We start from the raw sequence: 25,530 nt of genomic DNA, 5'->3' as shown, positions 1-25,530 counted from the left end.
TTCGACTACAATTGCTAACCCTGTCTGCTATGTGCCAGCTATTTGGATGAATCAATAACCTGTATGGGTGTAGTTTCATCAATATCTTCATGTTGTACCTCATGTTATTCATGTTCCTACTATGCTTCCTTCTCTCTTCTGCTCAGCTCTTATTCTTCCCTAAGTTGTTGCTTCAACTCCTACAACTCCTTTTCTGCTTCCTCCAGTTTTTGCTTCTCTCTTTTCCTTTGTGCGATCCTCCTTTCGTGTTGTTGCCTCTTTGCCTCAATTTCAAAAGATGCTTTCAACACAAGTGGATCTACTTTGAACTTGCAACTTTTTTCCACCTCTGCGCTCTCAACAACCTTCCTCTTGCCTTTTCCAAGTAAAGGTATAATGCCCTATGTTGTTGTTGATGATGCTGCTCTCTGAGATACTGCTGCCTTCTACACTGTTAACCACTCTACATCCATTCTGACTAGTTCAGTGAGCCACGAGAAGTTGTAGCAATATCTCCATGGGTATTCCTCATGCCAATGACACAGTGGATCCAAGGATGATACACTCTCGCACAGTGGTCCTTTACTAAGCAATGTAGGTCATATGGATTGAAACTTCTGGTGCTGAAGATGAACATATTGAATTCCTCAGTCTTGGCCTCAGCATGCTTGAGATTCTAGATCTCATACAACCTGATCCACAATGGAAGAGAGGGCCAAGGCACCTTCTTTTTCCTGTGCAGTCTTGCTGACAACCCTATCGAGATGTGGTATGCAACCTCTTGCATGACCAAATTATCCATGGAAAACTTCGGTAAAACATGTGGAACCTTCTCTACATTGTACATCCGGATGAAGTTGCCAAGGGGTGAAGCATACAAATCTACTATTTCAATCAATGCCTCAATCGTTGCCTACGACATGCAAGGTGGATCCTGCTCAAAGATCATCCTCTACACCGGGGTGACGAAGTGGTCTCATAGTTTTATTATAACTCCACAGAATCTGTAATCAGAGAAAAAACTACAATAGGTGTGCGCAGAGGTTTCTAAAGGTGTCCATGCCAAACCCAAGCCCGGGAACTGCTGACGGACACAAATTACATCAAGTATGCACGTGGACATGTAAATCTTTACCTGCTAACCCTTGGGTGGATGTCGGGCTTTTGTTACTTGTTCTTTCAACCAAAGAGCCAACATGTCGAACTAGCTGAAAGGTCTTCCTTCGTTCGCCAGTTGATCCAACACAATCACCCAACTCTTCGGGAATCTCTATGTACTCTCCTGGCCATATAAGTGGCATGCAAATATGACCAAGAGATGATATGCCTTCCATAGTATCCTTGTATTGTACACTTGGTTGGGTGTCGTCAAGAAATTAGACGAATCTTTCACCCATCTCTTCAAGATGTCTCTTGAGTTTGCACTGCTCCTCTGTCTGGTGAAGGGTGTATCCATCGTGATCATTGGGTGCGACAAGTGATACATCACTTGAAATTCCTTTTCCCTAAAGGTAGCAAGTTTTTTTCCACTGACGCTGCTCAACATCATTATCCTTGGATCAGTACAAGAGATAATCTAGTGGATCATGTCCGCGCATGGAAACGCGAGATACTTGCATGCAATACAATACAAGCTTGACTTGTGTATGTTGACATAGACCCTGTGGACCTCCAGATTGTCCTCTAATGTGCCTGAAAATATCATTGATGTCCTACCAATTCAGATTGATCTCCTTGTCTATGAACAACTTGTGTCTTCATAGATAGGCAAGCTCATACACACTTGCTCAAATGCATCTCCAGTTGCACTCTTGACAGTGTCCTTTGACCCTGCTCTACTGGAAGCCATTGTGCCTGTACTACTGAGAGATAGACGAAAACTTGTGATACCTGGAGATAAAGAAACACTCTTGGAAATCAAACTGTCAGTTGAAAACCAAAAGCAACTTGAGGACTGACATGCAACACACCTGGGTAACTGACTAGAAGGTTTGTGTAATTTTAACCGGGAGGCTGGGAGACTGGATGCCAGAACTGCGCAGAGCATATTCGGACTATCAACGAGATTATTGACTACTGAAACCACGCAAAACACATTCCAAATTGGCTTGTTGATGACTAAAACTGTGGAATGCATAGTTTCAATCAACATGACTACAACCTGGTAAAACTACATCTGGGCAATTCCGAGGGCCAACACGGCGCTGCCTCTCAGAATTGTGTAGATCAAGCCTAGGAGGCCAGTGTGAGACAAGCTCTACACATTTCTTTGGATGAATTCAAGGCCTTCACTCTCATAAATGCGCAATGCAAGCCTGGTAAGGCAAGGTATGGACCAAGATAGCCTAAACCTGCCGACGGGCGATTGAAAACATGTAAATATTGAATGCATGTGTGAATCTAAGTGCAAAAATGAGTGAATTAACATGCATGCAATCAGTGAGTGCAGGATTCAATAAACGGGAAAACAAGAAAGTATGTGAAGCGAGTCACCGCAATGGAAACTGGAAATGCCGAAACAATGTCATACATGCGACGGCAAGGAGATGCAATGAAAAACTTGAAATAGTGCTTCTACAAGCTAACATGCATTAAAATGATAGCAATCATTCAAAAAAACCAATAAAACATCACTCACACAAACTGAAATACAAAAAGCGATAGAAAAGTAGCAAAAGACATGAAAAGCAGACTTACCTGGAAAAAGCTGAGCTGAGTGTGCTAAATGCCCTAGATGCGACGGGGAATGCCAAAGCTCCAAGATCAAAGTGAACAATGTTCTTTGAAGAGTCGAATAAATAATTTTTACAAGATCGAGGTTTATGACGGACATGTCACAAATCTAGGAAAATGCGACACTTGGCGAGAGGTTTCTAAAACGGCTTACGGCTTTTGCATGTAACCCCCAGCTACTAAAAATGGATTCGTAAAATCTAGGGATGATTTTTTCTCTTTGTTTTTTTCTTTTTTCTTTTTCCTGAAAAAGAAGCCAATGCATTCAAAGCAATATTGGCCAGTCCTAGAGGGACCCGGTCAAATTGGGAGCACATGCAACGGAATGCAAGCTTTTGGATGATTTCTACGCAGTTTCTGGGCTAAGTGGCTTTGGGTACCTCTCAGCCTCTACACAATTACTAGACTAAAGCCAAGGTTGTTAGCTAGATCCGCACAAGTTTTGAGAGAAAGCCTAGTGATGGGCTGCTCTACACAATTTTTAAAGGGAAGGCAATCTCCTTGCTCTGCGCATTTCTAGAGAGCAGTACGTTGCCTTGAAGCTCTATGAAATTCTAGAGAACAAGGCTAGTTTCCCTCTAGTTTTGGACAATCCTTCAATCAATCACAACAGTCAGTTAATGACCAAGTCTTAGTATATCAACTTGTGGGTGGAAGGCAAACAAGCTAGAAAACACAACCTAATAAGCCACAAAAACTCAACTGAAGCATAAGTACCTATCAGTGCAAGACATGCTGCTAAATATTTTTGGTAGGGAGGCTCCAAAACGAAGCTAAGGAAAAATTTTGGAGGATGGTTGTAGCTACTACAATAGAACCCCATTAAAAATATTAATTATTTTAATAAAATCACTTATGGGAGGAACTTCCCAAAATGCTTTCTGGGTTCTTTGGAATACATGTGCTGAAGCCTCCCGCAAAATTTGAGGCCTAGAGTACATCCAATTCTACCCCAAATCAACAATAGCTATTGAGTAGGTGAGGCATAAATATTTTTTATTCAAGAACCTATATAAACTTGAGGTGGGAGAATGTGAAACCTTGAGGAGAAAGGAAAATATTAGATATGTGGTAGTTGAGACGGAGCAAAATAGACCACTCAAAGTGGAGCCTCACCCAGTTGGAAGTTGGCCTGACCAGCACGATGATGATGATGAGGACCAGCCAGAGACCTTCAGTAAAGGGAGAGTTTGGGCCAAGTGGACAGAGGGATAAATTGTATTTTTACCTCCAGGAGTGAGTTGTAGTGATGTAGATCCTTAGATTTAGATTTGTCGAAATTTAGGCATAGAACATTGAGGTGTTCTCCACACATATCATTAGCTTGCTATAGGGGCCCACAGTATTCATTAGAAGAAACATCAGTGTCAGTTGGATATTGAGGAGTGCAGAGCAGTGTTGACAACAGAGTAGGAGACTCAGTAGGAGAGTCAACAATAACACAGTTTTCCCAATAGATAGCTGCAGACACATATGATTCAATGTATTTTTGGGTGATTCTCAGTTGTAATTGTTGCAATAGAGCAACAATAGAGAGAGGTAATGATACATTACATTCCATGGGTGTTGGATAAGGATGGTGTAAAATCCCTTTCTTGCTAAGAGGGAGTGTTGAAAAAGTGTAGCAAGAAAGGCTCAATTTGACTTTAAACTTAGTCAAGTTGAGTAAATTGAATTTCCACATCAACAGCCAGATTGGAGGTAGTTAACTGAGGTGACATGTATCTTTTCACTAAGTTAGCTCATTTATGCATGTGGATTGCTAATTTATAGCAATATAGTTTAGTTATTTCTAGTTGTACTTAGTTAAACTAGTTCTAACAGTTGATAGAACTAGTCGGAGGTCAGTTGTGCAGTGGGACAATATTCTAACTCAGATATCATCCATTAACTGATCACTCAACCAAAAATAGCTCATGTGTGCAAGGAATTCGAATTGCCCAGCCGTGATGGAAGTTATGAGGTAGTGTAACATCAATTGTAGACTAATTTTGAGTGTGCAGGTGGTGTATACAATCAGTGATCAATCCTTGGGAATTGTGCAATCATTTTAGAGTAACTTCCTAAAGAATAGGGGCTATTTTCCTCCAAAACTATGCAAGGAAATAGGAGCCTAGTTGAGGCATAAAGTGGCTAAGTGTTTTCTAGAAATTTTCAACTAGAAAAGGGAACAATTATTCTTTTGCAGTTTGAGCTCAGAGTTGGAGCTAGCAATTGTAATAGATTATTTATTCATCTGATTAATGCAAGCATGATTAATGGGTTTTTACCAATTGGTTTCCCCTTGATACATATGTTCACTTGTGTATGCGATTGATGCATGTTGCAAATGTTGTTCTAAATTGTGAATTAATTTCTGCAAAGCAGTAGAGTAGAATTGTGTCTCTTAATTTAGATTAAATTTCTTGAGAAGTTGAAATTCTATCCCTAAATTTCTACATGGTATCAAAGTAGGATTCACATTAGAACAAGAATTTTGAATTTTTTCCTTAGGAGGTTTTAATTTGTAGCTTCAGTGTAGCAGTATTTCTTCAGAGTTGGGAGAATGGCCTTCAATGGACTGAGATTAGAGTATGCCTTAGAAGGAAACTCAAACTTCATTTCCTAGAAGGATTGCATGGAGGTGGTGCTTGATGACAATGGATTGCTAGAATATGTAAAGACAAACATTCCAAAACCAAGATCAGCAGATGCCCAGAAACTAGCCCAATGGAAGAAGGATGTAGCCAAGGTGAGGAGAATAATCCTAGAGGGGGTGAGAGATCACATTGTCTTAAATCTCCATGGCAAAGAAACTCCTTTTGCAATGTGGAAGGCACTGGCTGATCTATTAAAAAATAGCAATGACCATAGAGAACTATCCCTCAAAGTAAAACCTTGAAAGATTAAGATGCAGAAGAATGATATTATTCTGCAATACCTCACCAGATTTACACAAGTTTGAGATGAGCTTGGAGGGGTAGGTGTGAAAGTTTTAGAAGATGAACTGGTGAGCCTGGATCTTCTATTCCTTCCCAAAACTAGCAAAGCTACCAAGACTCGGTGAATGGGAGGGAGAAATTACTGAATTGGTAATAGTTATGGTATGATTTAGTAAAAGAATAAATCAGAAGAAATACTAGAGATGGAATTTCATCCAAGGGAGAGGATGAAGAAAATTTTGCATTGGTTGGAAGGAGAAAGAAGGGAAAATGGAATAAATATCAAACCAATCCAAAATCCAGCCAAGGGGGTAATAAGAAAGACTTATCCAAAATAAAATTCTTTAATTGTCATGAATTCGAGCACTATGCTACAAAGTGTCCACGCAAAAAGTATAACAAGAATAGCTAAGGAGGAGGAGAAGGTGAAGCATTCGATTCATAGTTTGAGTTAGACTTCACCCTGATCGCATGCATGGATGGAACTGTGATGGGGAGTGTGTGGTACTTGGACTCAGGTGCCTCATTCCACGTGACAAGGTGTAGAGAGATTTCTAGTTATCTAGAGGAAAGAGATCTCCATATGCATATTGAATTTGTGGATGACGGAAGATACAGTGCTACTAGGATTGGTACAATAACGTTTAAGAGGGAGACAAGCTCCCTTACTCACCTCAAATATGTTATGTTTGTACCAGGCTTGAAGAAGAACCTCATCTCTATAGCGATTTTGGAATATTGTTGCTATGATGTAATCTTCAATAAAGGTAAATCCTTTTGGAGACACGTAGCTACTAGGAAGGTGAAGCAAATAGGTTTTTGATTCAATAACTTGTTTAAACTTGAGGTGGGAGAATGTGAAACCTTGAGGAGCAAGGAAAATATTAGATATGTGTTGGTTGAGAGGCAGTGGGATAGACCACTCAAATTGGAGCCTCTACCAGTTGGAAGTTTGGTTGACCAGTAGGATGATGATGATGAGGATCAGCCAGAGACCTCCAGTAAGGGAGATTTTTAGCCAAGTGGACAGAGGTAGAAATTGTAGTTATACCTCCAAGCGTGAGGTGGAGTGATGTAGATCCTTAGTCCCAGAGTTGTAGAAATTTAGGTGGGGAAAATTGAGGTGTTCTCCTCATAGATCATTACCTTACTATAGGGGCCCACAGTACTCAGTAGCAAGAGGATCAATATCAGTCAAATATTGAGGATTGCAAAGCAGTCTTGACAGCATAGCAGGATACTTAGTAGTAGAGTTAAGAGTAGCACAATTTTCCCAATAGACAATTGCAGACACACATGATTCAATGTATTTTTGGGTTCTTCTTAGTTGCAATTGTTGCAGTAGTAGCAACAATAGCGAGAGGTAGTGCTACATTACATTCCACAGGTGGTGGATAGGAGTGGTGTAAAATATCTTTCTTACTAAGAGGGAGTGTTGAAAAAGTGTAGCAAGAAAGGCTCAATTTGACTTTAGCCTTAGTCAAATTGAATAAATTGAATTTCCACATCAGCAGACAACTTGGAGGTAGTTAACTAAGGTGACATGGCTCTTCTCACTCAGTTATCTCAGTTATGCATGTGTGCTTTCTAATTTATAGCAATCTAGTTCAATTATTTCTAGTTGTACTTAGTTAAACTAATTCTAGTAGATGATAGAACTAGTTGGAGGTCAGTTGTGCAGTGGGACAAAAGTATAACTCAAATATCATCCAGTTAACTGATCAATCAACCAAAAATAACTCATGCACGCAAGGAATTCGAATTTCTCAAGTGCGGTGGAGATTCTGAGGTAGTGTAACATCAATTGTAGGCTAGTTTTAAGTGTATATGTGTTATATACAATAAGTCATCAATCCTTGGGAATTTCGCAATCATTTTGGAGGAAATTCCTAAAGAATAAGGGCTAATTTCCTCAGGAATTATGCATGGAAATAGGAGCCTGGTTGAGGCATAAATTGGCTAAGTGTTTGCTAGAATTTCTCAGCGAGTAAAGAGACAATTATTCTTTTGTGGGTTGAGCTTAGAGTTGGAGCTAGCAATTGTAATAGATTCTTCATTCATCTGATTAATGCAAGTAGGATTAAGGGGTTTTTACCAGTTGGTTTCGCCTAGATACATATGTGTACTTGTGTATGTGATTGATGCATGTTTCCGAATGTTGTTCTAAATTTTGAATTAATTTCCATAGAGTAGTAGAGTAGAATTGTGTCTCTTGATCCTAAGCAGTTGAAATTCCATCACTAAATTTCTAGATGGTATCAAATTAGGATTCACATTAGAACAAGAAAATCGAATTTGTTCATTAGGAATTTTGAATTTGTAGCTTCAATGTAGTAGGATTTCTTCAGAGTTGGGAGAATGGCCTTCAATGGTCTAAGATTAGAGTATGTCTTAGACGGAAACTCGCATTTCATTTCCTTGAAGGATCACATGGAGGTAGTGCTTGATGACAATGGATTTCTAGAATATGTCAAGAAAAATATTCCAAAAATAGTATCACTTAATGCCCAGAAACTAGCCCAATGGAAGAAGGATGTAGCTAAGGCGAGGAGAATAATCCTAGAGGGGGTGAGAGACCACATTGTCTAAAATATCCATGGCGAAGAAACTCATTTTGCAACATGGAAGGCACTCGTTGAGCTATTCAAAATATAAATGACCATAGAAAACTATCCCTCAAAGACACTTTAAAACATTAAGATGCAGAAGAGATATTATTTCGCAATATCTCACAAGATTTACACAAGTTCGGGATGAGCTTGGAGGGGTTGGTGTGAATGTTGTAGAAGATGAAATGGTCAGCTTGGATCTTCTATTCCTTCCCAAAACTAGCATATCTCCCAAGATTTGGTGAATGGGAGGGAGAAACTACAGAATTGGGAACACTTATGGTACGATTTGGAACAAGATGAAATTAGAAGAAAACCAGAGATGGAATTTCATCCAAGGGAGAGGATGAAGAAAAATTTACATTGGTTGGAAAGGGAAAGAAGGGAAAAGGGAAGAAATCTCAAACCAAAATAGAATCCAACCAAGGGGATAAGAATAAAGACATATCCAAAATAAAATGCTTCAATTTTCATGAATTCGGGCACTATGCTACAAAGTATCCACACAAAAAATCTAACAAGAATAACTAAGGAGTAGTAGGTGAAGCATTGGCTTCATAGTTTGAGTTAGACTTCACCTTGATCGCATGCATGGACAACACTATGATGGGGAGGGTGTGGTACTTGGACTCAGGTGCCTCATTCCACGTGACAAGGTGTAGAGATTTTTCAGTGATCTAAAGGAGAAAGATCTCCATATACATATTGAATTTGGGGATGACGAAAGGTACAAAGCTACCAGGACTGGTACAGTAACCTTTAAGGGGGAGTCAAGCTCCCCTACTCACCTCAAAGATGTTATGTTTGTACTAGTTCTGAAGAAAAATCTCATCTCGATAGCGGTTTTGGAAGATCGTGGCTATGATGTAATCTTCAGTAAAGGGAAAGCCTTTTTTAGACACATAGCTACCAAGCAGGTGAGGCAGATAGGTTTTCAATTTAAGAACCTATATAAACTTGAGGTGGGAGAATGTGAAACCTTGAGGAGCAAGGAAAATAATATAAATGTGGTGGTTTAGAGGGAGCGGGATAGACCACTCGAAGTGGAGTCTTGACCAGTTGGAAGTTAGGATGACCAACATGATGATGATGATGATGATAAGGACTAGCTAGAGACCTCCAATAAAGGGAGAGTTTGAGCGAAGTGGATAGAGGGAGAAATTTGGACAGGGAACATATAGGTGTTCTCCTCATAGATCATTACCTTGCTACAAGGGCCCACAATATTCAGCAATAGCAATATCAGTGTCATTCAGATACTAAGGAGTGCATAGAAGTGTTGACAGTAGAGCAAGAGACTTAGTAGTAGAGTCAACAATAGCACAATTTTCCCAATAGACATTTGTAGACACAATTGATTCAATGTATTTTTGGGTGCTTCTCAGTTACAATTGTTGCAGTAGCAGCAAAAACAGTGGTAGGTAATTCTACATTACATTCCACAGGTGTTGGATATGGGTGGTCTAAAATCCCTTTCTTGCTAAGGGGGAGTGTTGAAAAAGAGTAGCAAGAAAGGATCAATTTGACTTTAGCCTTAGTCAAATTGAGTAAATTGAATTTCCACATCAGCAGGAAACTTCGAGGCAATTAACTGAGGTGACATGGCTCTTGTCACTCAGTTAGCCCAGTTATTCATGTGTGATTTCTAATTTATAGCAATCTAGATCAGTTATTTCTAGTTGTACTCAATTAAACTGGTTCTAACAGTTGATAGAACTAGTTGGAGGTCAGTTGTGGAGTGGTTGATCCAGGTGGATATTGGTGGCCACCTACCTATTCCACTTGGACCCCCAACACTGTCTCTTTTAGTTTTTCAGTTTCCTTAATTGTAGCATAGTTTACTATTTTTGGTAGGTTTTCGGGTCCTAAACTTCCAGAGCCATTTTGAGGCCCTAAATGGTGTTTTTAGGGAAAACAAAGAGACTAAAAACATCCCAAACTAGTCTACCTCTTTGCTTTTGGTCATCCCTTCAAGATATTCGAAACGAGGTATTATGATAGCCAAACGGAGATCGTATGCCAAAGTTACAACCCTGGGAAGTTGATGTACCGATTTACCCAAACGGGGCCCACAGTTTTGGCACTTACTCTCCTGGGGTTAGGCCATTGGATGTTTAGGGTTTTCCATTGTTTCTCAATAATAAATAGGCCTTTGAACCTCATTGAAACATAGTTCAGAGGCATGTAGCCACCACATCTCTCCTTAGAGATAAGCTAACATTGCCCAAGCTATCATATTTCCATTTTTTTTGTAAGCATAGTTTAGTATTTTTCCATTAATGAAAGGAAATGTTTTTCTACCACATCTCTGTGTTTATGATTATATTTGTAAGTTGTTTTGTTCCTGTTTAAGTTCGAATTAGTGGTATCAGAGCGGTCTTCTCTTTCTCTATTTTTCTTTATATGTCCCCGATGAGGTCAGGGTATAAGGAATTAGGGCTCGATCTGGTTGAACCATTGCAGGATTAGCCTCGCAAAACCAAACAACCTTCCATGGCAGAAGAAAAGAAAGATGAGGGGGTGAGAGATCCTTTCAAAATGTTGCTCGAAGAAGCTCTCAAGCGACAGAGGGACGCGATGATGGATAACTTTGCCCAGATCCTTTGAAAACTACCCACAGGCGATGCATCTTCATACAGTAGCCACTCTAGAAGTGCCACTCCTTTTAAGGTACAAGTTAACTTCAATATTCCCATATTCAAAGGCCTGATAGAGGCAGAAGTCGTAGATAAATGGTTAAATATATTGGAAGGATATTTTTCAGTTCATGACTTTTCCAATCGAGAAAAGATTACGGTTTCACTTCTCAAATCCGCCCCACACGTCAAGGACTGGTGGGAAACCTACTATGAACAAAAGGATGAGAGTGAACCCTCACTGTTTTTAGCTACACCCACTTGGAATTCTTTCCAAGACGCCATCAAGGAAGAGTATTACCCTTTCGGGAGCTATGAAGATAAATACATAAAGTGGACCACGATACGGCAGGGAAGGGAACAAGAGGTTTCAGAGTTCACAAATACTTTCCATACCCTTCGCACGAAGCTAGGTATCAAGGATACTGAGCGGCATTTGACACTCAAGTACCGCGACTGTCTACATAAGTACATCCAGGACGAGATGGAGTTGCTAGACATTTCCTTGCTCGGCACAGCATATCAGTACGATGTAAAGATTAAGTAGAAGTTTAAACAGAAGAAGCAGGACTTTGGAGCTCCAAATCCAAAGCAAGGAAAGGTGCCCCAAAACCATAGAACAAGGGACCATAAGCCAAGGCAGGGCTACCCAGTACAACCCATCGAAGCTGCAAGCAAAGAACAACACCACGAAGATGAAGAACGACACGAGAAAATGGTGTGAGTTCCATAATAACTCCACTCACAATACGAGTGTCGAGCCAAGCAGTCACTGGTGGCTGAGCTGAAGGCTTCCAAATTAGATGCAAGTTCCGACTCTAAATCAGAACTCGATAGCGAGACTCAAAAATGGAAGCATATTATTGATGCGGAGCCTAGTGCCACCGTGGCCACCATAAATATCCAGAAAATTGGGCCTCAAGATCCAGAGGAGGGGGAACGCCTCTTCCACTCACAGATGTGGGTGAAGGGTTCTCTGTTGTAGTTCATTGTCAACAGTGGGAGCCAAAAGAACCTCATTTCAACAGAATTCATGAAGTGGCTAGGCCTAAACACTACAACACATCCACATCCATACACCATTGGGTGGCTTCACCAAGGACAAGATCTTCACGTCAACCAGCAGTGTCACCTTCCCTATAACATCAAGCCCTTCACGAATGAGGTATTGTGTGATGTTGCTCCTCTTGAAGTTTCTGATGTATTGTTAGGACAACCATATTTTTGTAAGCGACATGTTGTATATGAGTCTAGACCTCGCTCTATGATTATTACTTTGGCCAATAAGTTGTACAGGATACCGGAGGTAGCCCCACCTACCACCTTCTCTTTGATCACTGCAAAGCAATGCAGTAATATCATTTCTGAGACCAAGAAATTTTCTTTCCTTACAATTCACCCCCAAGGCCAAAGAGGCTCCTGCTTCACCACCTTCCAAGGGCAAAAAGTCTCCTACTCCAACTCCTCCAAAACACAAAAAAGGCATAGAAGCCTCGACGTCAGTTATAAGGGAGGTTATTCCTCCATACACCATCACCAAGGCCTCAATGACAATGCCTTCAAGCTCAGCATCCCACTGTTCCTTTGTCTGCACCCATTGTTCAATGTAGATCGCTTTCTGCCATACTTCCCACCATTATTGGACACATCTGACATTACAAAATTGCTCACACCAACAGAGCTAAACCTAGATTGCATGGAACAAGCCACCACTAATCGAATCATGGACACATATATCAAGAGCACTTGCGAGTAGAAGATCCAACTATATTGAGTTGTCAAAGCTGGCCAACTCCTTCACCAAGGCAAGTGACTCACTAGGGACCAAGTTCAACAGAAGTTTCCCCATCTCATGGAGGCACTCAACGCAATGGGGACCATTGCTTCCTAAGGGGGAGGAATGATCCAGGTGGATATTGGTGGCAACCTTCCTATTCCACTTGGGCCCCCAACACTGTCTCTTTCAGTTTTTCGGTTTCCTTAATTGTAGTACAGTTTACTATTTTTGGTAGGTTTTGTTGGCTTATATGGGCCTGACCCACGTTTGGAAGAATTATTTAGCCAAAAAAATCCCGCAGCTACCGGCCCTTTCGGCAACAACCTGCGGAGAGAGGACTGAGGTCTCACCCAAGGTAGCAGGGGAGGGTGCTAGAACCAGGTTTCCGCACCCTTGGGATGTCTTGATGTGGTCTGGAGGTTTCACGCACCATTCTGTGGCTTCACGCCACTCTGCTTCCCACAGATCCAGTCCCAAAATACTCCTTTATACTTATTAATGCATTGTTTATATATTCAACCTACTTTTTATGGTCTTTAAGCAAACATTTAATCAAGATAACCGATGCGCGCATTTAACAGAGATACAGATTTAAATTAATCTAGAACATAGCATGCACATAAAGAATCAATAGCAATATCAATCATAAATTGACCAGATCTGCAATAGCTCAGATTGACATAATGTTTCCAAATCAACTTATCTTTATTTCCACTTTATCACCAATACATCTAGATCTACCCTGTGCACTCAGATGCAAGGGTCTACGCACACAGCTGCGGACTCTACCAGGCCTCTGCACACACAGCTGCAGAGCCTCTATCCACTACCCAATACCCTCGACTCGGACTGGTGGGCCCCAGTATTGTAGCAATAATGCTACAACTCCTGGAACTCCCTTCTTTAATTTTATCAACCCGGTAGTTCGTAACAAACTTGGAAGCGACGGTGATGTATGCACAAGTACAAGCTCTTGCCACAGCTGTCACTTGGTCAGCTGGCACAAGTCCGCTAGGAGCTTAAGCCAACTTCTATGAGCTCTTAGAAGAAGCTTTTTAATTGATGGATGAAAGCTAACTTGAAGGAAGCTATTCTAATTGCGAAAAGAAAATGAAAGCCAAAAAGGAACACAAACCCTAGCAAACCCTAATTCTACCAGCTAGTCCTACTGACGCAAAGGAGAGCATGCAAACTACTGAAAGAGATGCCATTACTTCTAGGAAGGTAAAATGCATGTGTCTAAGTTATCACTATCTGAAGAAAACATCTTTTTGTATTTTTGTTTAAGTTGTTGGGATTATCATGCATGTGCTTCTAACTATTTTTTACTGTGCAGAGGTGGATCAAGGAGGAGAAATGCTTGGAAAAGGTTGGGAAGGTTCAGAGAGGGTCTAAGGGGTCCCTAACACCCTTCCAGAGAGTCTCACAAAGTTTGGCTGCCAAGAAACCGTGTTTATGAGATTCTACAGGAAGTCTGCAGGGGTTCTACAGGATGTTCTGAAAAGAGGACTTTGGAGAATGGATGGAGGGAAAAAGGTGGAGGAACGAGTATGGAGGTGAAATAGGGGTGTAGGGGAGTTCAAGACTTGGAAGATGGAGTTGAGGAGAAGGTGTAGATGGTGAGATTTGTTCAAGGAGGGATGAAACGATGTTGCACAAGAAGATGAGAATCATGGCAAAGTAAGCGAATGAGGCAAATGGAAGGTAAGGGTTCTAAGTGAAGGATGAAATAGGTAGGTTGGATGGAGTATGTGCAGGTAAGGATGGGTAATAGGTACTTTGCAAGTGGTTTTCCAAACTGAACAAACACACACATATAAAACCTATGACCTAGTTACTTTACTCTATTCTTACCTAAGTAACAACAAAAGGAAATGAACAGAAGTTTATTTGCAGTGAAACCATGTGAAACAACTATGAAACTAAGTGATCATAAACCTAAGCATGCATCCAAACTGATATCAAGTTCTACGAACGAGATTCAAACACTAATGATTGCATGGTGAAGCAAAGAAAGTGTTTTTGTTTGGGACAGCATGGTTACTTCAACTCCATCCCCTGATCCAACAAGGAAGAGGTGAAACCAAAAGCGTTTGCTGACCCTTTTTTGGAGCTTTTTCCTGTTATTATCCTACCAATATATTCTAAACATAAAAAGCTACTTTAACCATCAAAAGAAATCTAAATAACGAAGCAAGATCTAAATCTAAATAGCAGATTTTATTTTAACAACGCAGCAAACACATAAAGATAAACGAAGGAGGTACTGGGCGCTTGAGATGGGCCCAACCCCAAGAGCTACAGCCTCCTAAGAGAGATTTAGAGCTGGTGCAAAGCTGGATTCATCTTTATTGATCAAGAAATGAAGAGTTACATCAAAACTGTCCACAAGAAGAACTTGAACATGAGCTGAAAGCAAAGCTAATCTATTGCATAAAAATCGAACTACAAACTAGCTAACTAATGGCTACAAAATGACTAACCACTAGCTACTATCTACTGGCTAACTAGCTAACATCCACTGGCTACACTGGCTAACCAAAATGAGGCCCTAAGCCTTCTTATTTATACAATTTGAGGACCCAACAGTCCTCCTAAACTTTAGGGACTCGGCTGCCCAAAACTTGGAGTTAACAGCAGTCCTACTTGACTTGCTTGGCTGCCCTTGTGCTGATTGATTCGGTGGCCCTTGAACTCCGAGCTGATGGTGGAGAATTTGAGGTAAGGGCCCATAAATGAAGGGGACACCTTCCTACAAATCCTCTAGCTTTTTCTCCCACGAATTTGGCTGTCAAGTGCTCATTAAGACCTTCAATTTTGTCTCCAAGTTGACCAAAAAGGCTACACAAAGCACCCATTAGACTTGTTGGCATAATGACTAACCACATTCACTCTATTAACATAAATATAATCAAAACATGCAATAAACTAATGAGAATGGTGGATTAAGTCAAATTAGGAGGTTGAATGAGCCCAAATAATTGTCCATTTTTGGGGCTCATCATCACCCCCCTACTGAAAGTGTTGCTCATCCTCTGAGCAACCAATCTCTCTCCTTGTCTTTGATGGCCCTGGTGGCTTTTTTGGCTAACATCTCGGCTGATTTCTCCTTTGGCTTCCCTCTTTTCAAACTTCCTGTAGAGACAGTTCGCTGGCTTCCTGTAGAAACAGTCTGCTAGCTTCCTGTAGAAACAGTCTGCTAACTTCCTGTAGAAACAGTCTGCTAACAGTTCTCTGTCTTCCTGTAGAAACAGTCGGCACTGTCTCAGCCTGCTTGGCTAAGGGTGCTTTCTCCTTGAACTGTGCTACCTGAAAGTTGACGAATCCAACACAAATGGCAAGTCTAATGTATTATAAAAGCACACAAGTACAATGAACTGCCTGAGAATAGATATTGCATGCCAAAGCTGGATGGGAAAAAGTGTTTCCAGGCCTTTAACTGGTTTCTCTGCCTCAACAAGACAGAAAGAAGTTCTAATCTGAACAGACACCTCTATGAACTCTACACCGCCTAACAGAAGAAGGTGAGAAACATAAAAAACCTTGCTTTTTCTTGACTGGTGGGCTCAAATTTCCTGAATTCTGTGAAAATTGCTCAAGTGAAATGGCTGCCCTGCACTTTGCTAAAGGAGTATCAGATTGAAGAACCCTTACAAGAATTGATATAACATCAGCTCCAGCAGCTTTGAGTTGTAAATCGGGGTCTGTGGATACTGTAAACCGACATAATACTCCTGCAGTTTGGTCTTGAAAAAGCTGTGTATCAACAATATTTGAAACGCAGTCTTTGCTCAGAGGCATTTTTTCTTTTCTTAAAATTAGATTTTGACAAGCTTTCTGTTCATTTCCCTTTCGTTTCCTTTGAACGCTCTCTATCAAAGCGCTCGAACTTGGCTTGTTTCAAGGTATCCTTGCAGCATCCACGTTGACTTCTTTCTTAACATCTGTCATCAGCCTGATCTTTCATGGCATGTTTTGCACCATCTCTGTGGAAATCCTTCACAGTTACTTTGGATGCTTCTTTATGCTTGTACTGTCTTTTCTAGCGGGTTCATCCTTTTGTGCTGATACTTCAAAGAGACTTTTATGAAGAAATGAAAGAATAGAACCACCAGATACTTGATATGACATTATAATCTGCCTGAATAATAGATAAAGTACTCAAATCAGAGAGGCTCTATGCTTTAATCAAATCCATCTGACTTTTACAGCTTTCAAGTGATGAGGAAGAAGGCTGAAAGCCTAAGTCAGTGTAAACTGTAGCTTTTTGTGGTTAGAAAGAAAGTCAAAATTCACTTTAACACCGGATCTCAATTTCTTCTTTTCTTCAACAGTCAAATAAGTACCGGCCCTTGTTTCACAGAAAGTTCTTCCTAAACCTTTGCACCAGTCATAGCCATCACATTTTTGTTTGCAAAATCAACGGCTCTAGCTTCTCTTGCTTCTGTTCCAGATGAACTTTCCATTGCTATTGAACAAAACTTTGCAGATGGATCTGCATTTACTGGTCTGGCAATCTTCCGTTGTATATGCTCCATAGCCCCCTCATTTGTGTGTTTTTGCAAACTGTAGTTCTGCAATGGCATCAGAGCTTTCTGTAGCAATCTTGATGGCGGCTGCTCTTGTTCTAATAAAAATTACCAACAAAATCCACACTTCCAGTTGTGTGCAAGTTGACTAACAGCTGAGCGCTCATTGATGTCTACGTGATTGTTGGTGGAGTGAGGTGGCAATGACGTGTGTTGGCCCATGCAACTGTTGTGCTATCATGAACTGCAGTGGTTAACTGTGTGTGCTCTGCCTGTAATCTCATCCATCAATTGCACTGGAGTTAGACTGCCCACACTGTCTGTGTTTTTTAAATTTCACGTGCATGACTGACCCGTGCATGCTGCGTGACTTTATCGTGAGTGCTAGAGAACTGGGTGTCTTGCTACATTCATGGCTTAATTTCACCATTCCATTCGTTCATGCAATGCTTAGACTAGATTCATGTAATAGATGAACAAGGTTTAGTCACGTACCTAAAGTCAAACGGTTGCTTGTGAAGCTTTTTGTTGCTGCATGCTCTGATTCTGCTGCTGCATGCTTGGATCCTTTGATTGCATGAGGGCTTGGATGATGATTTTTGATTGCTTTTCCTTGTGCAGGTGTCCTCTGGCCGGATCTGAGCTGCATTCAATTGTTTCCACGTTCAGATCTGCACCTTCAAGTTGTTGCTGCTGCAATGTCACAGAACCAGAACTTGTTTTCGCCATTTCTCCCAAACAGTAAACCATATTAATCTGAAACTTGGTGAGCATGTTCCTATCATCATTATGCATCTCCCATAGCAAAATCGTGATCAATGGATGCACGGATTTCGAGAAAAATGGAAAATGGCTGAAGATTTCAGAGATCGATTTCTCGGAAACCATGCATCGGAATCAGTTGAAACTGCTTGGGTAGGTTACCATCACTCATATGCATATCCCCATGAAACAAGTTTTGAAACGGATGCACGGTTATGGATAAAATGCAAAAATGGCTGATGGTGATGGAGGCTGATTTCTTGGAAACCGTGCACCGGAATTGGTTGAAACTGCTCAAGCATGTTTCCATCACCCTTGTACAATTCCCCATAAAACGGTTTGTCAAATGGATGCACGGTTTTCAAGTTATGGCAAAAACAAATTTTGTTCTATGTGTTTTTACTTCAAGGCACTTTGCATGTGTTTGCATGGAAGGGAAAACTGAGCTTGGGCTGTGATGCAGGTATGGAGATGATGGACGAGGAGTTGGAAGATTGCATGAGGACTTCTGAACCCTTGAGGAAGCTACCATGTTCGCCAAACCACTTTTTGAAATCCATGTCTAGTTTCCCATAACTTCTACAGGATGTTCCTGTAGAAACACAATGAGAAGCACAATGAGGTGGAAAAAATGATGGAGAAAGGCAAGGGATGGACACACGAGTGCTTGTAGGCCTAATCAACAGATTCCCACCATTAGATTCACTTTTGAAATTGGATTTGGCTCGTCCAAAGGTTCTACAGGATGTTTCCTGTAGAAATACAGAGTTTCCTGTAGAAGGCACAAAAAAAATTCCTTTAACCTTGATCTGAGTGCTCCTCCTGTCATGCAACATCCTTCTTGCAACCTGCAATGTCATTGCTACAACATGAAATTATTCAATGGAGATTAACTTTATTTTTCTTTTTCTTTTCCTCTTTTTTTTCGAAAAACAACTAGGGCGCCTCATGGAGGTTTTCACCCTAATTGCCTGCCTTGGGCGCCTCCAAGGGAGGTTTTCACCCAAAGATCTTATTCTCTTTTCTCTTTTTTTTCCAACCCATTGACCGCCTCATGGAGGTTTTCAATCAATGAGCCAATCTAAGGCGCCTCCGAGGAGGTTTTCACCTTAGATTTCTATTTTCCTCTTTTTTCATTTTTTTCTTTTTCTTTTTTCTCTTTTTTTTCTTTTTTTCTCTTTTTTTTTTCTACCCTACCCTACTTGAAAAACAAACTCATTCTCAAGTATAAGAATACTTCCAATGGAGCCATGTGCACATCAAGATTAGAGACAAGATGATGTGGAGGCTCGAAATGCATGCTTGGATAGGTATCCAGATCTCAGAGACCAAATGATCTGACCTTGAAGGGATCAAACATAGCTGAGGAAGAGAGTACTGCTGCAACTTAGTGACTGTCTGGAGCCATGTCTCAATATAGCTTTGATATCCTTGGTCCTTTTGCTGATCTGGATCATTCTTCATGTCACCTTCTATCATGACTTTCTCATCTTCCTCCTTTTGTTGATCGTTCTCTTGAATACATGGAATATTTGATGGTAACCATGAGGAAACTCTCTCGATCTTTGATTCTGATCTATTCTCTTCATCAAGTGCAGCCCATGGTTCTTTGATCTCCTCTTTTGAATCTTGTTTTTCCGGATGTGGTCCTTCAATGCTTTCAAGATAATCTCTTTTTTGCAAGGCTCTTCCTAAGCTATGGTGAACATCTTGGAGCTCAAGAGGAGTTGTTTGGACATGTTGTGCCTCAGCTTTGTAATTGGGTTGAGCTACTCCATTGTATGGCTTTGGAAATGGTACGGGTAGTTGAGTGGAGGTGTGAAATTGAGATGGAGATGGATGGCATTGTGGTTGGGTAGGCATTTAGGGTTGCCTTGGTGGAGGATGAGGCGATGGTTGTGGATGAGCAGGTGGTGGAGGAGAATAAGCGGGAGGAGTGTTGTATTGGGGCCTCCACCCCTGATGAGGTGCATTCCACTGAGGCTGTGGCTGAGCATAAGAGTGAAACGAATGAGCAGCTGGTTGGGCATAATATGGATCTGTGAAGGAACAAGGAGGAGGTGTGAACCAGGAAGGATGAGCAGGGGGACCCCAAGAAGGCATGAAAGTGGCTTGATAGGGGTCATAATAGGTCTCGGGTGTCCCTTGCAATTCCTGCTGGTAAGATCTAGGTCCATGCGGCCAACTTTGGTTCATGTAATAGGGTGATTCAGTGGCTCCTTTGGCTCTCTGATATGCAGCTTTGAATCTGGGTAAGGAAGGGCACTGATCTGTAGGATGGTATTCTTGACAGACAAAACACACTTCTATGGAGTACAATGGACATTCGTTCCTAGGATGCTTTCTAGTGCACCTAGGACAAAAAATGACCAAAGCCCTCTTGGCTTCCTCTTGCTTCTGTTGGATCCACAAGGTATCCAGTTGCATGGCAAGAAACTGCCTCATATCACTCTTGAAATCTTTGATTTGATTTTCAAATTCATCTTTGGACAAGATGTTGCTCCCAACGTTTCTGCTTGTAGCCATTCGCTCCAGAGGAATGGTTTCTTCTTCTTCTCCCCTTGAGGTTCTTCAAATATGTCTTGTTGTCCACCTAAGGGTTCTTTTAATCACAACCATTGAAGAAGAGAGAGAAGGTTGGCTGTGTGAAGCAGTGGGGGTGTTATGCAATCATTTTTCTAACTTATCTCTACTCCTACAAGGCATGAAATAGAAATCTTTTTGGTTGTTTTTTTTCTTTTTTCTACTTGTACCTGCAAAAACTAAAATATATTGAACTACAACTAACTACCTTGCTGAAATGAAAATGTGGAATTGAAATGAAAGCAGGAAATGACTAATCTATTTTGCTCAAATGAAATTGCAGGAATGAAATGCTAGTCTATGCTTGCAGAATTGAAATGCTAATCTACGCTTGCATAAATGAAATTGTGGAATTGAAATGCTAATCTATGAAAGCGGTAAATGCTAATCTACTTTTGCATAAACGAAATTGCATAATGGAAATGAAATAAACTACTTAGAAGAAGTTTGTAGTGGAAAATAGAAGAAAAGCGACAATCACCAATACTCTGACGCTTCCCCGGCAACGGCACCAAAAAGATGGTGGGCCCCAGTATTGTAGCAATAATGCTACAACTCCTGGAACTCCCTTCTTTAATTTTATCAACCCGGTAGTTCGTAACAAACTTGGAAGCGACGGTGCTGTATGCACAAGTACTAGCTCTTGCCGCAGCTGTCACTTGGTCAGCTGGCACAAGTCCGCTAGGAGCTTAAGCCAACTTCTATGAGCTCTTAGAAGAAGCTTTTTAATTGATGGATGAAAGCTAACTCGAAGGAATCTATTCTAATTGCGAAAAGAAAATGAAAGCCAAAAAGGAACGCAAACCCTAGCAAACCCTAATTCTACCAGCTAGTCCTACTGACGCAAAGGAGAGCATGCAAACTACTGAAAGAGATGCCATTACTTCTAGGAAGGTAAAATGCATGTGTCTAAGTTATCACTATCTGAAGAAAACATCTTTTTGTATTTTTGTTTAAGTTGTTGGGATTATCATGCATGTGCTTCTAACTATTTTTGACTGTGCAGAGGTGGATCAAGGAGGAGAAATGCTTGGGAAAGGTTGGGAAGGTTCAGAGAGGGTCTAAGGGGTCCCTAACACCCTTCCAGAGAGTCTCACAAAGTTTGGCTACCAAGAAACCGTGTTTATGAGCTTCTACAGGAAGTCTGCAGGGGTTCTACAGGATGTTCAGAGATTTCTACAGGATGTTCTAAAGAGAGGACTTTGGAGAATGGATGGAGGGAAAAAAGTGGAGGAACGAGTATGGAGGTGAAATAGGGGTGTAGGGGAGTTCAAGACTTGGAGGATGGAGTTGAGGAGAAGGTGTAGATGGTGAGATTTGTTCAAGGAGGGATGAAACGATGTTGCACAAGAAGATGAGAATCATGGCAAAGTAAGCAAATGAGGCAAATGTAAGGTAAGGGTTCTAAGTGAAGGATGAAATAGGTAGGTTGGATGGAGTATGTGCAGGTAAGGATGGGTAATAGGTACTCTGCAAGTGGTTTTCCAAACTGAACAAACACACACATATAAAACCTATGACCTAGTTACTTTACTCTATTCTTACCTAAGTAACAACAAAAGGAAATGAACAGAAGTTTATTTGCGGTGAAACCATGTGAAACAACTATGAAACTAAGTGATCATAAACCTAAGCATGCATCCAAACTGATATCAAGTTCTACGAACGAGATTCAAACACTAATGATTGCATGGTGAAGCAAAGAAAGTGTTTTTGTTTGGGACAGCATGGTTACTTCAACTCCAGCCCCTGATCCAATAAGGAAGAGGTGAAACCAAAAGCGTTTGCTGACTCTTTTTTGGAGCTTTTTCCTATTATTATCCTACCAATATATTCTAAACATAAACAACTACTTTAACCATCAAAATGAATCTAAATAACGAAGCAAGATCTAAATCTAAATAGCAAATTTTATTTTAAGAACGCAGCAAACACATAAAGATAAACGAAGGAGGTACTGGGCGCTTGAGATGGGCCCAACCCCAAGAGCTACAGCCTCCTAAGAGAGATTTAGAGCTGGTGCAAAGCTGGATTCATCTTTATTGATCAAGAAATGAAGAGTTACATCAAAATTGTCCACAAGAAGAACTTGAACATGAGCTGAAAGCAAAGCTAATCTATTGCATAAAAATCGAACTACAAACTAGCTAACTAATGGCTACAAAATGACTAACCACTAGCTACTATCTACTGGCTAACTAGCTAACATCCACTGGCTACACTGGCAAACCAAAATGAGGCCCTAAGCCTTCTTATTTATACAAATTGAGGACCCAACAGTCCTCCTAAACTTTAGGGACTCGGCTGCCCAAAACTTGGAGTTAACAGCAGTCCTACTTGACTTGCTTGGCTGCCCTTGTGCTGATTGATTCGGTGGCCCTTGAACTTCGAGCTAATGGTGGAGAATTCGAGGTAAGGGACCATAAATGAAGGGGACACCTTCCTACAAATCCTCTAGCTTGTTCTCCCACGAATTTGGCTGCCAAGTGCTCATTAAGGCCTTCAATTTTGTCTCCAAGTTGACCAAAAAGGCTACACAAAGCACCCATTAGACTTGTTGGCATAATGACTAACCAAATTCACTCTATTAACATAAATATAATCAAAACATGCAATAAAATAATGAGAATGGTGGATTAAGTCAAATTAGGAGGTTGAATGAGCCCAAATAATTGTCCATTTTTGGGGCTCATCACGGACTTACAGATGCTTCAAAACTTTTTCTCAAAAACCCATTACATAACAGATCCAAGATTACATGCCAAAAGTTGTCTTCTACCCATAGAGCCTCACTCTATTTATATCTTCCTATGGTCCACGGACCGACTTACATCTGATTATTCTATATTATTTCTTGGGTAGACAACTCTTTGACTCGACCTTTTACCTTTCGCGCTCTGCGCATTCCGCAGAGCCTTTATCCTATCTCTACCCAAAATTTCGGGCTTTCTGCCCCATAACCGTTATGCGGAGATTTTACTACCCAACAGTCCCCCAACACAATCATTGTGACTCATCCCGAGCCACTCAGCTGGTGTGGTAATCTTTGCGCGAAGGTTGTTGAGCAACTTCTGCACATCGCCTGTCCCTTCAACAAATTCTGCTATGAGCCTTTGTACCTGTTCTAAGTGAGTTGCTAATGCATCTCTAGCACGTGCAGTTGCTTACTCGGTATCATACACTACCTACATATGCGCTAACTTGCCTTAAATCATTGTAGAGACACTAAATGCTTCATCAAGATAGGGCTGTATGTGTTCTTTAAGGACTACCTCCTGTTATCGCACCGTGTCAACTTGGGCCTTGAGAGCCTAGGCCTCCTTCATTTTGGCCAATCGTTGTGTGATAGCGACCGTCTGTGCATCCCCGCAAATGGTGTCATAGGCCTGTTGTAACTCGCACGCCTTAGTTTCCACTTGCCGTATGGTTGGGTCCTCTTGGATGGATGTGAGCATAATGAGAGACTGATCCAGTAGTCTTGAACATTCGCGGACAGCGCTCCTCATCGTTTCCAATCCAACTTGAATTTCACCGCGGTGCCACTCTCAGTCTGTCGAGGGTGTAGGTGGCTATGCCTTGAGGCGGAGCTCTACAATTTGTAACATTAGTTCTTCCTGGGTTCTTGCAGCCTCCTGCTGGATCGTACGAAATCCGGCTGCCATGTGTTGGATCTTGGTAGCTGTTGGGAGGCCTCCAAGGATGGCTAGCTCTTGTACCATACTACATGCCTTCGTCACAGCTTGCTCTACTACCTGGTAGCATGTGGCCAAGTCATCATGCTGGAGAGTCACCTATTCTAACTTTTCCTTTTCCTATGTCAAGGTGTGGAAGGCGCGACCTTCCCTGGCGCGAAGCTCATTAGTGACCCCCTCTTGCAGTTGGTATAGTATTTCCCTCGACAGGGCGGCCATATTTAATCCCCAACTACGTCCTTCGCCTGCGGCTTCAGCTAGGACAACACCTAATGACAACGGGAGGGTGTTTGGTGTGGCCATGCATAGCATCTACTTGGCGGCAACTATATCTTCTGTTGGCTATAGGGTGACCCTGCCCGAGGGTTGCACCTATAATGCCTGCAACTACGCTCGGATCTCCCCCAACACAATTGTCTGCTCAATGATTAGTTCGATCAATGCACTGGTGGAAACATTACTTGCTAGCTGGCTATTGTAAATGAATTCTTTTTCTAGAGCCTTCACTGTTTTGGGCTTTTTTCTTGCGGCCGGTGATTCCTTACTGCACGACCGCTTGAGGTGGTCCTACATCTCCGTTTCCTATTGCAGGTCCTGTTCCAAGTCCATTTCCTGATCTGCCTGGTTCTCTTCTGCTATCGGGCTCTTGGTAGCCTCCTGCTACGAAGTGGCCTATTGTTCCCGACGTGTATTTTCTGCCAGTTGAGTGAGTCGTTGCTGGCATTCCTTCTTCTGTTGTTGGGTTGCCATCCTATTGAGAACAACCTTGTCTGGGGCGCGCCATTCTAGAGGCCATGCTGCTAATACCGCGTAAATGGCATCATCTGTTGCAATGAACAGAAGTGTGACCCATGATCGCTTTGGATCCTTTCGCACCCAGATATACAAGTGATGCATGTCTGCTTTGAACTCGGCCATGCTTTGGAAAGTATTGTAGATCGTGGGAGACATCCACGGTCTTTGAGCAATCTGTGTCCGTATATTCCCTTCCATGGAGGTCCAAAAAGCCCGAATTTCAAAAACCCTTGCTGCATCCTTTGTAGCCCAGAGCAAAATATACCACACTGCTTCAGGTAGGCTATCTTCAATGCTGGGAAACTGGCTCTCCTGCGGCAATTCGCCTATAACCAAAAGGAGTGATAAGAGCAACCATGCATAATGAAATGTCTTACCTTTGTCCTGTGCTTCTTGACAATTGGTCAGAAATTCGTCGCATAAAAATTGTGCCCAATTGAACTGAACCCCTTCGGCGCACTACCCCGCCAGCGCAATGACAGGAGCTGGCACCTCATCTGCGTGACACTTCCTC

The 25,530-nt window shown here is 41.5% G+C and overlaps 1 pseudogene; it reads right to left on the bottom strand.

The window, feature by feature from the left end:
* LOC149223921 (polyadenylate-binding protein RBP47B'-like) overlaps nucleotides 1–17,193 on the bottom strand; it is a 110,529-nt pseudogene extending 93,336 nt beyond the window's left edge.
* Between the last annotated feature and the right edge of the window lie 8,337 nt (nucleotides 17,194–25,530).

Source organism: Pinus tabuliformis, chromosome Q (assembly GCF_031772625.1).
Source record: "Pinus tabuliformis cultivar Carrire ecotype Pingquan chromosome Q, CPIR1, whole genome shotgun sequence".
Lineage (NCBI taxonomy): Eukaryota > Viridiplantae > Streptophyta > Pinopsida > Pinales > Pinaceae > Pinus > Pinus tabuliformis.
This window is presented reverse-complemented; position numbering and strand designations above follow the sequence as displayed.